Raw genomic sequence first — 15,220 nt, 5'->3', positions numbered from 1 at the left:
GGGCGGGTCCTGGCCACGGCCGGGCAGGGCTTTCTCCTCCACTTTTGATAATTTCCTTCCGGCGGAAACTTTAAGTTACTCGGACAAGACAAGGCGCCGACTCCTCTCTCGCCTCCCGGGGGCAGTTGGTTTAGTGACTTTTTAAAAAGAAAAGCCGGCGGAGGGTGGGGAAGCGCGGGGGGCTGACCGGGTGGGAGGTGAACGCGTACTGCGGAGTCTGCGCCTGGAAAACTTTCGTGCCCCCGATAGAAGCAGGATGAGCAAGCCCCCTGTCTCAGCTCCCCTTCCACACTGGGTCTGTCTGAGCCCGGGGAACGTGAAAGCGGCCAGAAACAAAGACAAAAACAAACACCCAAGCGGTGGGTCCCGACAGACCCGGCAGAGGACAGGGCAGCCCTTTGAAAACTGCCTAGGGAGTTCAGGGGGTGTTCACGGTCCTTTCTTTTCCTTTCTTTCCTTTTCTGGGAGATGGGGGTGAGGGCACTATTAAATTCCAGAATTACTTCTTTTGAGAGAGCTGGTTTTAAGCGGTGTTTGCAGCAGCCTTGCTGCCGGAACCTAACTGTACTGCCCTTGGCAAAGAAAACCATTGGTCCCAAGAAAACCGTTTCCAGAAACAAGAGCAGCGGTGGGGGTAGACCCGTTCTTACGCGTCTCAAAGCAATGCTAACTGGTGTGTCAAGATGGATGTACAGGAAGTGTATAAAGAGGAAATGATTCTAGGCGAGGATTTGACTTGTAGCAGCTCGGCGGAGTCTCCAGGCTCCGACTAGGCTCCTCTGGAACCTTTGGCAGGACGTGTTGCTGACTGTCTCCTAATTGCTGTCCTTTGTCAGAACTCTCATATCCACGGGGCTGTGGGGTTCCCCTCCAATTCCAGGGCATCTGGCAAACTGCGTGTTCCTCCCGCACAAACCCCCTGGCGTTCCTGCCCCCTGGCCGGCTCAGCCACAGCTGGGAGCTGAATGGGATGCTTCTCTGGGCTTCCTCTGTTGACCTTTCTTAGTGTTTCAGGGATAGGTTTCACCGTCTGCCAGGCTCTGTAATACAGTCCAGACATCCGTTCCGGGGATCCCACGGTTTCCTTGTGAGGAGTCATTTCGGACTCTTACAAGGCCTTCCAAGACTTAGAAGGAATGTCATGACCCAGGGAATCAAGAAGCAACTTCGACACGTGTTTGTGTGTGTCAGGCGAGGCCATGAGAATAAATGATGTAGGAAATATTTGGCCTCCTCTCCCCCTCATGTTTTCTCCCTTGTCATCTCCTTGAACCGCACAGGCCCTGCCCCATCACATGAACTATTTTCAAGTTCACTGTTGGATAAATCTCCGTCTTTCTGTAAGGAAACAGGTCAGTGGAAAGGGCCCTGCACCAGGAGGCAGCTACCGGGTTCCCATTCTTTCCCACTCACTAGCTCCGCAGCTTTGGATAAGTATCTGTCACCTCCTTTGTAAAGTGGCTATAATAACATCTTTTCTTTTAAGGCAGAGGACTGTATCAGATGATCTTCTTAGATATATGGGACCACTTCCTGCCAAGCTATGATTCCAGGTGACAGTGAGCAAGCTTGGGAGATGAGAAAGCTGGAAGGAATCCCTTCACCTCCTTTTCTCTTATCTCTGAGAACGAACCACACTCTTAGTGGTGTTCTGGACACAATGCCTCACCCTGGTCTGCTTGTTCTTTGCAGTGACTCTACTCTGTTGGTGTAGGCGTTTGAGTTTGGAAAAAGGAGAACAGTCCCAAAACAGAGCAGGAAGATAATGTCTGAACAAACAGGGGCTTTGAAGTACCAGTCATATGACACCACTTTCATGGCCTTTTAAAAAAAATTTTTGAGAATGGCTCTAGGTTTTAGTCTTATTTAGGTCAGAGGATATCTTATTTGAAAGGCCAGTGACCTTATTATCCACATCGAATAATATTTGTTAAGTCCCCAGGTTTCGCCGGTCCTGTCCCAGACAAGATGTGTGACAGGCTAGATTCTCAATTGTTCACCCAAATAAGGTGATTTTTTGGGGGTGAGGGAGCATTTGGGTGAACAGGTGTAACTGCCTTGGGTTTGTTCTCTTGATTTGAGAGAGAACTCTCTGGGTCAGTGGCTGGACTTATGAAAGTCAGAAGCCCTTTCAAAAATTTGACAGGAACCCTGCTCCTCTGCTGGTTGTGCCAGGAGATCTGTGAAGTGTTGCATGTGGCTAGCACTAAGCTTCCTGTTTTTTTATTAGCACCGCCACACCTCCCTGAAGTCTCAGTGTAACCAAGACCCTAGCAGGCACACCCTCTGTTGGGATCACTTTCTGTTGGGCCCTCTTGAGCAGGTGATGGAAAATGTGGGCCTCCTAATGGGACTCTTGCTGTCTCACTGGAGAGGTTGGGAGGCTTTTTGTGCCAGATCTTTAGCTTTGATTGCTTAGTGATTACTTGGGGATGTGCTTCCCAAGGTTGTTTTAGGCATAGGTAGAGTAGACTTTTATCTCTCTTAGCTGTAGTCTCTAGCTTCCATGGTGGGGTCAGAGGTTCCTGGCAGGAGGGTCATTTGTAGCAGGTGGAAGTGAGAGTGGGCCAGATGGCATGTCTTCTCTACCTGTACCTGTGCCTTTCAGAGCCCTGGTGTTAGGGTAGGTCTGATCTTATTTCTTTTGGCGAATGCTCCCACAGGGAATTGACAGTAGTCTGTGGAACATTCTCTGAATGCTTTGTGCTGTTGGAAAAACCAAGGATTCAAGCACCTTGGATTTCTTTAGATATCCTGTTATAAATTCTTGACTCTCATTATTCTTATGGGTGTACTTCCTCGTTTTTACCCCAAAGCCTTTGTGAATGACCTTTCTTGGGATAAGTTGGGCCATCTATTGGAAGCTAACCATACAGGAGGGTGTGTTTGATAGGGGTTCTAGCTGGATACCTAGGACCCTAGGTTTTTGCCAATAGTGTGCCAATGGTCCCACACTGTAATCTCAATTAGTATTATAAAGCATGTAGCTTAAAAACAACTCCCTTAAAAACAGCCAAGTATGTTAAAAAAAAAACCTAACAAAAACAATACTGAGGCAACAGCTGTTCCAACCCCAAAGGTGGAAAGCTTCCCAGTATGCATTTTTAACACACATTACCCCCGGCAAAAAGCAAGAGGAGAGAGAGAGAGAGAGCGAGAGCGAGAAGAAAGAGCAGAAGGAGGAGGAGAAGGAAGAAGAGGATGAAAGCAAGGAGGAGCAGGAGGAGGAGGAGGAGGAGGAGGAGAAGGAGGAGGAGGAAGAGGAGGAAGAGGACAAGGAGGAAAAGGAGGAGGAGGAGGAGGAACAGGAGGAAGAGGAGGAGGAGGAAAATAGAAGGAGCGAGAGGAGAGGATCTTTCTTTTATTAGTTTCTCTGGGTGTGTATGGTGTACACTTAAAAACTACTTCTGAGTAGAATCCCAAAGAGATTTATATTTGGATTTTGGTTGTCTTGACAACATTTTAGAGATTTCTGCCACTTCCTCAACAGCTGAGTGGCATGATGAAGAAACAACTGAAGACATTCCTGGTTCTGATAGGGAGCTTGATGATGCTTCTCTTTTTGGCCTTGTTGAATCTGTATGGTGGTTCATCACCTAGAAATCAAATACCTGGGATTTGGTGGAACATCTGAGCAGTGGGGGCTTCAGATACATATGTACAGGCCTTCACATGTAAGGTGCATGTGGTTCTCGAGGATACAAGGGTGGAATAGATTCCTGCTCACAGTAGGCGTATCAGTCAGCGCTGTGGAGCCTCAAATGGACTGCTTTGAGCAATAGTGAGATCCCGTTACTGTAGGGATTCTGTAAGGTTACTTGAATTTGTTGGGATCATTGGTGAAGGAATGAATATCCTATATAATAAAAGGCTAATATGCAAATCAACCAAACTGCTGAACAACCGGTTGCTGTGATGTACACTGACCACCAGGGGGCAGACGCTCAACGCAGGAGCTGTCCCCTGGTGGTCAGTGCGCTCCCACAGCGGGAGTGCTGCTCAGCCAGAAGCTGGGCTCCTGGCTGGCAAGCAGGAGCCTCTCCCGCTCTGTGGCAGCGCCGCTCAGCCATAAGCCAGGCATACAGATGGCGAGCACAGCAGTGGTGACGGGAGCCTCTCCTCCCTCCGCAGCAGCACTAAGGATGTCCGACTAATGGCTCCCGGACTGCGAGAGGGCGCAGGCTGGGCTGAGGGCCCCTGCCCCCCCCTCCAGTGCACGAATTTCGTGCACCGGGCCTCTAGTAAAGTATGGGGAGGACTTGGCTAGGCAACCATAACATTTGCTTTTCTTTCCAGTCTGAGATTCTGTTAACACACACATTTTTATTTTCTTTCCCAGAAACTAGCATTTCTTTAGGGGAGGGGTGGGTGGAGAGGGTGGGCAGAAAGGCTAGCAATATAATGCATTTTTTACTACAACTGATTCCTCTATTAAATTGAACCCCTGTGGAAAGTGTGGTTCAGTGTTGGTGGTACTGGGCAAAGAATCAACGTAAATGATACAGCCTCTCACCATGGTCCAGTCCAAGATGGCGGCCACCACGAAGAGGCAGCTGCAGAAGATGTCAATGTTGCCTTTGAAAATCAACAAAAGATAAACAACTCTGCACAGAATACAAGTAGAATCACAGAACAGAAGGAAGAAATAGATATCAAAAAAGAAACAACTCCAGAATTTTAGGAGATGCACGTGAGGACATCATGCTTGCAGATCCTAGCTGCTTAATGATACCTTATCAAATTGGTGATGTTTTCATTAGCCATTCTCAAGAAGAAACACAAGAAATGTTAGAAGAAGCTAAGAAAAATTTGCAAGAAGAAATTGATGACTTAGTATCTGGGGTGGAATCACTTCTCTGATTGTTCTCAGATTTGAAAGTGCAGTTGCAAAATTTGGGAGCAACATAAACTTAGAAGCTGATGAAAGTTAACTATTTTATAATACTTAAAAATTTTATTTAATAAACTGGGATACTGTTTAAATGATAATTTCCCTTCTTCAATGATATAGAGAGCAAAACTTCCTCTTTAAAATAGATGCTGGGACATACAAAGATTTTGAGTCCATGAATTAGAAAAAGTCTTCAAATTTATTTATTTTATTTTTTAATCCTCACCCGAGGGTCTTTTTCCATTGATTTTTAAAGAGAGTGGAAGAGTGAAGGAAGGACAGAGAGAAACATTGATATGAGAGAAACACATTGACTGGTTGCCTCCTGCATGTGCTCCCACCAGGGCCTGGGCTGGGGAGGAGCCTGCAACCGAGGTACATGTCCCTGACCTGAATCAAACCCAGGGACCCTTCAGTCCACAGATTGATGCTCTATCCACTGAGCCAAACTGGCTAGGGCAACGTCTTCAAATTTAATTGTGTCCAACAGGTTTAGCTAATTTTTAGTGCTTGCAAGTCAGTGCAACTATTATACATTTTTTAGTTTTTATTATTTATAAGGTGTTTGAAAATGGAACAGGCATTTATTCACTCAATCCTTTACCATTTATTGCATGCGTCTTTCATGCCTGGAGCTGTGGGTGTTTGATGCCTGTCTTCAAAGAGTACTCAGCTTTTCCCAGGATGTGGACACACTAGCAATGCACTACACTACATGGCCTGTGTTCTTGTGACAACACTTACCGCAGAGCCATGCACAGCAGAAGTAACAGAGTGTGATGCTAAATATTGACTATCTTCCATCTTATTAGACATGAGGACAGGTGAGGAACAGAGTGTTTTAATCAAGGTTTGTTTTGAGTGCCTGCTGTGGTGCAAGCTCTGCTAGAGATAGAATGTAGGGAGGGTGGGTTTCTCGTCCCTGCTTGTGATGGAGAGACGCCTGGTTGAGCAGGAAAGACAGGCATGTGCACAGGAACTAGTATCCATGGCATTTGTGATGCATGGGATGCTGGAGGTGCAGTAGGAGATGGTGGAGTTTAAGTTATATATGTTGGGTGCTGGGGAGGGAGCGATCTGGGAAGGTTTCCTGGAGTGGGAAGGATCTGAACATGCCCCAAAGGAGGAACGGTGGCATAGACCCCAGGCCCTGGAAGGAGCAGGTGTGGCCCCGGATCTCAGGTATTTTCTGGAGGGCTCATGTAGTTGGAGAGTGTAGGGAGGTGAGGAGCACAGCCCTCCCACTCCTGGGGTGACCGCTCTCCGGTTGATTCCACGGTCTCTCTAGAATGAGTTCTTTTATTTTTAACTCTGCTTTTCCCATGGCTTATTTTGAAAAATTCAAAATTTATAAAACAGTTAAAAGAGTAGTACAGTGAATTGTCTGTAGACATCTCACATGGCAGGGCTAACATTTTGCCACTTTTGTTTTCTCTTTCTAAGGTATCTAAATAACAATACTATTTTTCCCCCCTGAACCACCTGAAAGTAAATTGCAGACATTATAACACTTCACCCCTAAATACTTCAGTATATAACTTTTAGGAAAAAGGACAGTTCCCCACACAACTATAACAGCATTATCCCACACAAATGCAACAATAGTGCTGAGTATAGGGTCCATACTCAGCTTTTTTATTTGTCCCTAAATAACCTTAACAGGTGTTTAAAAAAAAAAAATCCAGGTTCCATCAGAGATCATGTATTACCTTGGCTTGTCATGTCTCTCATCTAAAACAATTCATCTCCTTTTTTTCCCTCTACTATGACATTAGTATTTTTGCAGAATCCCAGGCCAGTTGCTTAGAAAGTCCCAAGATCTTAGTCTGATTGTTTCCTCATTGCTTCTTCTGGCTCAGCTTTTTGGCGAGAAGACAAAAGTGATGTTGGTCTTATTTTTTATGTGCTCATGTATAATATTAAAATATTCGTTCCCATTTACTTCTGTGACACTCATTCAGAAAATATCTCTTCACTTCTACAAGTGCCAGGCAGTGATGTGTCTGAACAAAACAGATGAAGGGCTTTGGCCTTGTAGAACCTAGATTTTAGCAGGAAGCTGGGGAATATAAAATCTATAGCCCACCAGAAGATCTTATATAGAAAAAAGACATGACAGAGCTGAGTGAGGGGCGCAGGAGCTCTGGGAGCGGGGGAGCAGGTTGGTTGAGTGGTGGGTGATCAAGTGTGTTCAGTCTCCGGCAGGACCAGAGTGCAGCATCACCTCTCACTTACCCAGGGGCTGACTTTGGTTCTGTATCTTCAGTTCCATGGTGTGATCCCTGAGCTGCTGAGAGTCACACGTATGTCCGGTGGAGCCAGAGTTGTCTTTCTTGCTGCCTAACTTTGTCAGCAGAAATCAGGAAAAGGAAAGTGGGATTTAACATCGGTGCCACTGAATGAAGTTTCTCACTGTGGAATCTTCTGTTTCGATGAGTCTTTTTCTGACATATTTTCTTGCGTCTGATGTCCCGGACCTGCTTCCACTCCACCGGAGGTCGTGAAGTTGGCTTCTGCTTGCTCAGAATTTAACCCAGAAGGTAGCCTAACCTACTTAGGTCAGTTCCCCCAGGGGCTCCTAGAGGGTTATTGATGATTGAGTGGGCCCTGCAGGAGAGCAAGCAGGACCTAGGGGAAATCATTTTCCTTCCATTTTTCTCTTCTTGAACAAGATACCAGAGGGCTGGATCCCTTTGTACCAACTGTATTTGTTTGTCAAAATTTTTGAATTCTCCAGTATAAATTCATTTCTGCCCCATGTAATCACTGTTCTGAGGTCTGCAAATAGATTATGTGGTCCTTAAAAAGTGCCTCCATTGGCCTTACCAGTGTGGCTCAGATGGTTGAATGTCCTTCCATGTACTAAGGTCCAGGGCATGATTCGATTCCAGGGCAGGGCACAGGCCTGAGTTTTGGGCTCTACCCCCAGTATGGGGAGTGCAGGAGACGGCCAGGCCATCCATGTTTCTGTCTCTCCCTCTCCCTTCCTCTCTCTTTAAATATCAATAAAAACATGTTTTAAAAAAGTGCTTCCATCCAAGACCCCCCCTAGAAGGGAAGGAGAGAGGGAGGGAGGGAGGGATCGAAGGAGGGAGGGAGAGAGAGAGAGAGAGAGAGAGAGAGAGACAGAGAGACAGAGAGAGGAAAAAGGGGAGAGACAGAGAGAGGAAGGGAGGGACACGAACACACAGGGTTTCATGTAAAACTTGCCCTTTGCTGGCGAGGGGAAATAGTGAGCTGTTCCTGTTTGTGTGTGTGTGTGTGTTTTGTTATTTTTGACCATTAGCCAGGGCATTTCCATTTATGGCAAGCTGAAGCTTAATGAACACATTGCGCACCAGTAGTGTTATTGCGAGCTTTACCCAGTGGCCAGATAAGTTTCTATGGAATGAGTACAAAAAACATTTTACAAAGTATCATACTTTAAAAAGATATTAGCTTGTAAGAACATGTAATAAATAACTTCAAAATGCAATGGGTATTAAGGCGTGCCTTTAACATTTATGTAAATCACTGTGTAATAGGAAAACACGTGATCTGCCCGCAATGTGCTGTCTTTTTTTTTTAAAAGAACATCTCATAGCATCATACTACATACTTCATAGATATCTTTTATTTTAGAAGCTAAAATATTATCTAAACTTTTTCATAACCAACTTCTAGAAGGCTATTTTTTCATAAAGTAATCCATGTTCATCTTAATTCAGTTTTAAATCTAATTTTGAGGTAGGGAAATGATTAGTAATAAAATGATAACTGTTGATTTTCCTTTGAGATCACAAATTGAGGTGTGCAGGTTGATGCCTTTACCGTCCTTCCTTTATAACAACATATGTAATTGTACCAACTTGCGGAGGTCTTGTTTTCCTCTGGTTAGTTTGTAATCCTGCAGGCGCAAAGAAATCATCCCGCCTGCCTCCTTGACCTCATGGCTCACCTGCTCATAGCTCCTCTTCGTTCCCTGTATCTGTTTTACATTCGGGTGACTGCTGTTTTATTTTATGACCAACAGCAGGCTCACCCCATTTCTTCTGCTGCGTCTCTTCTTTTCTGCTCTGCAGGATCATTTTCTTCCACCGTTTAAATTTGTTTTCTGATTCTCTGCACTTCTCATCGATGAATCATCAGTCTGTCCTCCTTTTAGAGAGACATCCAGGAAAAAGTTTCTAACTCTGCTTCTCACTTGCTCCCCTCACGAGCAGGGAGCTGAGCTCCGCACAGGGACCCTTCCTTCTGCTGACAGTAACCCGGCCAGGTTTACGCTTTGAGGCATTTTCTGTCCTAAAAACAACAGGATGGGTCTGTATAAAGTCAGTGAAGATTTAACTGATGGGTCTTGCGCTGTGAGAGATGACTAGAGATGCATGGCTGCTGTGTGGCCGGCTCACAGAACCATTTCCTGTAGGAGAGGGGCCTCTGTCCTGGAGATGTCGGTCCAGCAGTGATCTTGGTCAGCTAGGGCCTACATGGGAAAGGTAAAGTAACCACACCTGACAACTGGTGGGATGGTACGTGACAATTGCCAAATGTCCCTAAGATGAGGGCTGGCGGAATTGGGGATTGGCTAAGGAGGGCTTGTGGGTGCCGCCTTCGAATGCCTGCTGTTAGTTTGGCTGCAGAAGAGGGAAATGTGTGCCTCTATTTACATTACGCACCAACAGATGGGAAAGGTTCTGAAAAGACTCAAGCGTCATAGTGGTTGTCCAGGTGGGACAGGGGCTGATTGATAAGTTACTTCTTTTGCTTCTCTTTGTTGGTTGATTTCGTGTGCATACATTACTGGGGTAATTAACATAAAGCCCATGAAGAAATTACTGCAGTGCCCAAGGAGATGTTTGGTGGGCAGACCTCCGTTTGGCTGTCAGTGGAAATTATTGATAATGAAAGTGGAATGTAAACTTGGATCAGATGTAAAAGGGCCTTGAAATGTGCCAGTTTATATCCTCGGGTGGGGAAAGGACAGGTGTCATCAGTGGGACATAGACTTCGAGTGGCTCATTAGGACGTGCTGTGCTTTCATTTGTGCCCTCTGTTTCATTGCGAGATGGCAGCTGCCTCTGACGTGTGCTCTGTGACCTCCTCATTGGTGGGGCTATGGCTTTCTCACCATTCTCTAATCTAGTATTTCTCTAAATGGGCCTCGGAGAGTTATGGGTGTTGATCTAGTCTGCAGGTTTTTTGTGCCTATTGATTTCAATGATGTTCTTTAAGAAAATAAAATAAAATTACATCCTGAACCTCCAGATGATCATCCTATAACACAACTCTGTGTCACAACTTTAAGGCCCATTAAAACGGACTAGTGAGGAAAGAACTGAGGCAAAGTTAGTACAGAAATAATACATTGGGACCGTGTGAAGACCAGGTGATTCCATAGCACATGCCACAGATATTTACCAGACACCTCTAGCGTTGGGCATACAGAAGGTGACAAAACAGACCCATAATCCCTGGCCTCATGGAGCTGACATTCTAGTAGAGGCAACAGACATAAATACTTAATATGACAGATGGTGACAAGTGCTTCAGAGAAAGAAAGCAGAGAGGGGCCTAGGAGTGCTGGCTGGGAAGTGGTGGCTTTAAGTCAGGGCTTGAGAATGGCCTCACTGAGAAGGCCTGGAGCAAAGACAAAGAGAATATTTATCTTCGGGCCTTCTCAACAGAGGGGACCCCAAGGCTGGGGTGGAAGGGGCTTGACTGGTGAGTTTGAGGACCTGTTGGCAGGCCAGTGTGGCTGGAGCAGAGTGACCATTGGGAAGAGAGCAGAAGATTTGGGGGGTTGATTATGTGGGGACTTGTGTTCCAGTGTGGGAAGCAGAGCAGGGACACCATCTGATACCTTGCAGCCGTGTGGAGGGAGGACTGTGACCACAGGAGGATGCATGTGGTCAGCAAGGGACTCTGCTGCCAGCGGTCTGGTGGGAGGTCAGGCGTGGTGACTTCCCCCAGAGTGGTGTGACTCTTCCACAAAATACCACGTGCGGGTGTGCACGGACAGTGCGATTGAAACTGTGGCCTATGCGCAGAAGTTGGTATTTTGTGGAAGAGCCACACTCAAGGGGCCAAAGAGCCACCTGTGGCTCGTGAGCCGCAGTTTGCTGACCGCTGGCCTAGGTGGTGAGTGGAGTCCCACTTGGACTGACTTGAAGGTAGACTGAAAACTGCCCACAGATTGTGAGTGGAGTGTGAGGGAATTGAACCATCACATGGCACGTGCTGGCCTCAGAATCCAGCACAGCCCTGAGCTGGTTCAGCTTAGCAGAGCAATATCATCCCTCATATTAGACTGCTAATGTGAGTGTTACTGGATTTATAGTTTAACTTGTATCTAATGAACACATTTGTCTTTGCTGTTTTACAATAGCATAAACAGTTTGTGTAAATTTTCATTATTTGTACATATTTACACAATAATTAAAGTCTACATTGGGGTTCCTGGTTGCTTTTCCCTTTAAACAAGCCGGTAGAGTCGTTAAAAGGCCTGAGAAATACTGCTGTAAGCATGCAGGTTGGCCGTGGCTAATGGAGGCTTTCTTTCCCCAATGAAGTGTCAGTGTTGGCAGGACTCAGGGAAAGGAAGGCTGCGTCCGATCTTCGGTCCCTGGGCACCACCAGGTGGAAAGTGGAGGTATATTCTGAGCGATGCCGAGTCTGGGCCCGAGATGCTATTCCCAGAGCAGCAGGCCCCAACTCACAGTCTTAACTGGTTTTTCTGGTGTGATACAGCTAATGGACAATCTTGAAAATCCTAGATACTACCATAGAGACACATAGATTCTGATGCAACCTCAAATATATGTGCCAAAACAAAGCAAATTACACATTTGCCTTTTTAAAATGCTCTTCTCGTGAAGACATTTATAGAAGCATGTGAGTCATGAGCTCGTTCATTTCAAGAGCTCCCCACACAATTTAGTTTAAAAGGAACTATTAATAAACATGGTATATCAATTTTTTAAAAGAAAGACCTCTATTTAAAAAGATGACTTGTATTATTTCTAAACGTCCACCTCATAGGTTAATCTTAGTAAGATAACCTAATATATAATATTGTACAATAAAAACGTACAAATTTAAAAGTATTGTTACAATTATAATTGATGTAATTTATTGCTTTGAACATGTGGCTGCTTTTAACATGAATTGTATTCTTTTTTTTTTTTAATATATTTTATTGATTTTTTACAGAGAGGAAGGGAGAGAGAGAGTTAGAAACATCGATGAGAGAGAGACATCGATCAGCTGCCTCCTGCACATCTTCCGCTGGAGATGTACCCGCAACCCAGGTACATGCCCTTGACCGGAATCGAACCTGGGACCTTTCAGTCCGCAGGCCGACGCTCTATCCACTGAGCCAAACCGGTTTCGGCATGAATTGTATTCTTGCACATTTCACTTGCAGCAGTCCTAACATGTGGCTGCTTTTAACATGAATTGTATTCTGGCACATTTCACTTGCAGCAGCTCCATGCTTTGTATTTATTTATTCATCATAACTAACGTGTCACAAACCAAAGGGCACATCTTTGTTCTTGCTTATGAGTGGAGTGTGAGGGAATTTTGTTCTCTTCATAGATCCTTGATTTCCTACTTATTAAAAAATATCCATGGGAACTTATATGCATATATGCATAGCTCATAGACACAGACAACAGAGTGGTGAAGGCCTGGGAGGGGTGGGGGCAGGGTGGAGAGGTTCAATGGTAAAAAACAAACAAACAAATGGGACATCTGTAATACTTGCAACAATAAAGATAAATTAAAAAAAGAAAAATGTAATTAAAAACTCATTAGCACTATAATAATTTGTACAATATATTAAATAAATAAATAAATAAATAAAAACTCACTAGCACTATAATAATTTGTGATTGCCCCTACCCCTAATCACAGCGACATCAGTAACAGTTAAGAAGAATTGTTGTACAGTTCTGGAATTGCAGCCAACCTTACTCTGTTCTTTTCCAATCAGGAAAGCACGTGGGAATGCCTTTGCCTTTGATTGAAAAGGACGTCGCCTTGAAATCACTCTAGTTTATCCATATCACTAATAATACCAGTAGACATGCACTGACTGTAACTCATGTGCCAGGCAATATGCTGAGTATTTCAGATATCCATTGCTGCATAACAAACCACCGCAAACTTAGTGGTTTTAAATAACAATTTATTATTATTGTTCTTAGCGCTGTGGGTTGACTGGGCTCAGATGGGCAGTTCTTGCTTGGGGTTTCTCATGCAGTTTCAGTGAGATGGTGGCCGGGGCCGGAGCCTCAGAACACTTGCTCATTCACAGGTCTGGTGGCTGGGCTCGGGTGGCGGTATCAGCTGGGACTAACCAGGCATCTCTTTGCAGGTGGTGTCTCCACACAGTTAGCTTGGGCTTTCTATAGCATGGAGTCTCAGGGCAGTTAGAGTTACATGGTGGCTGGCTGTTTCTAGAGCGAGTGTTCTAAGAGCTGTGGGCAGAAGCTGAAAGGCTTCTTGTGATCTGTCCTCACAAATCCCAGAATGTCATTTCTGCCACTTGTATGAATCAAGCAAGTAACTAAGGCCAACCAGAAGCAAAGGCAGGAGACTCACACTCTATACCTCCGAATGGCAGGAATAGCGACAATGTGTGGCCATCTTATATGGCCTCTGCTGAATAAGTGGTGTACATACATTATGGCATTAAAGGACTTGTAAGGGTGAGTTCCTTTATTATTGTCATCTTACTGATGAGGAAACTGAAGCTCAGAGGGTTGAGTAACATTTGCAAAGACTCACGGTTAATAAATGATGCTTCATGGATTAGAACTAGCTTTGTAGGCCTCCAAAACCCAATGCATGTAACCTCTTTGCTGTGTGGCAAACTTTGTTGTTAGTCACAAATGACTTGTTCACAACCGGCATGTAGTAGGGAGGGCACCACTGAATCAGTAGAATAAGATTTTAAAAACGTAAGAGGTCTTGTATCAATAAGAATTACAATTTAATAATCTGATTGAATAATTTGAACCAGGTATGAAGTACTTCATGGGAGAAAAAGAGGCAAATTGCCACAAGATTAGGGTCCCGGGCAGGTTTTTGGGGAGTAAGATGGTGGTTTCTCACTTCTGGGAATGTATTAGACTTGAAGAGCCCAAGTGCTTTCTTGGGGAAGGTCGGATGTTGATGACAGCACTAAGGCGTGACAGCCAAACAACAACACCTTGTATTTGTTTCGCATTTTACAGTTCACAGTGTGCTGTCCATATGTTGTTTTGTTTAATCCTCAAACAACCTTATGTGGCGGGCGTTTGTCTCTATTTGCAGGTGTGAGCGGCCAGGGCTTAGCAGTGTTAAAGGCTTTGCTCCAGGTCACAGAGCTTGTGTCCAGGGAGCTCCCTCGAGCCCAGGCTTTCTGGCTGTTCCATTTCCCAGCTCACGTGTCCAGGAAGCAGGCGACTTACTTTAGCCCTTTTCTCCCTTTGCTCCCTCATAGGGTCCATGTCAAGTGCTCTGTTTGGGTTTAGGAAATTTCATTTTGCCAACTGTGATCAGCCAACCAGGAAGGCCAACCTGCTGGACTGTAGGGGCCTGTTAGATTCTAGACGTTTCTTGGTCTGCCGTTACAGCTGTGAATCACAACTGGACAGGCCTCCTGCCAGTGCAGCACAGTGAGACTGGACACGCCTCCGGGCAGGCAGACGTGATTACCGTGCCAGTCACGGAACATCAGGGCTCCGTTTCCTGCTTTGTAAACCGCTGACAGTTTGTGGGGAAACCTTTCAGCAGGGAACCCTGAATGGCATATCATCTACAAAAAATTTTCTTACCTATTTTGCCCCAAACAATTAACAAGTATTTTTTATGTTTATTGATTTTAGAAAGAGAGGGAGAGAGAGAGAAACATTGATTTGTTGTTCCACTTATTTATTGGTTTCTTTTTGTTTGTGCCCTGACTGGAGATTGAACCCGAAACTTTGACGTATTGAGATGATGCTTTAACCAACTGAGCTCCCCAGCCAGGGTGCCCCAAACAGTTTTACCCCCGATAATCTCAAGGCTCAGAAGAGTTTGAATAGATTCTTTCTACAAGACCTTTTCCTGTATTTCCTTTCCTAGGGATCTGGCAAGGCACAGATGCTAGGCAACAGCTTTTGATTTACTGTGTGATACTGTAGAGCTTCATTATTTTCACTAAGTGGACCAAATTTGTAATATACTCTTTACATTTTTATATTGAAGTATAATATGCATTCCAAAAACCACGTCTTAAATATAGCACACCATGGATTTTCACAAATTGAACAGATCCAAAATGAGTATTACCAGCACCCTCAGAAGCCTACCCTATCTCTCCTT

The 15,220-nt window shown here is 45.0% G+C and overlaps 1 protein-coding gene and 1 pseudogene across 1 annotated transcript in view; both read left to right on the top strand.

Moving 5' to 3' along the window:
* The window catches only part of RAB31 (RAB31, member RAS oncogene family), a 114,933-nt gene that overhangs the window by 414 nt on the left and 99,299 nt on the right, over positions 1-15,220 (top strand). The gene's annotated exons all lie outside the window — the stretch shown is intronic.
* On the top strand, positions 4,436-5,115 carry LOC102765795 (annotated as a pseudogene).

Source organism: Myotis davidii, unplaced genomic scaffold (genome assembly GCF_000327345.1).
Source record: "Myotis davidii unplaced genomic scaffold, ASM32734v1 scaffold78, whole genome shotgun sequence".
NCBI classification, from domain to species: domain Eukaryota; kingdom Metazoa; phylum Chordata; class Mammalia; order Chiroptera; family Vespertilionidae; genus Myotis; species Myotis davidii.
Note: the sequence above shows the minus strand (reverse complement) of the source record. Positions and strands in the feature narration are given on the sequence as shown.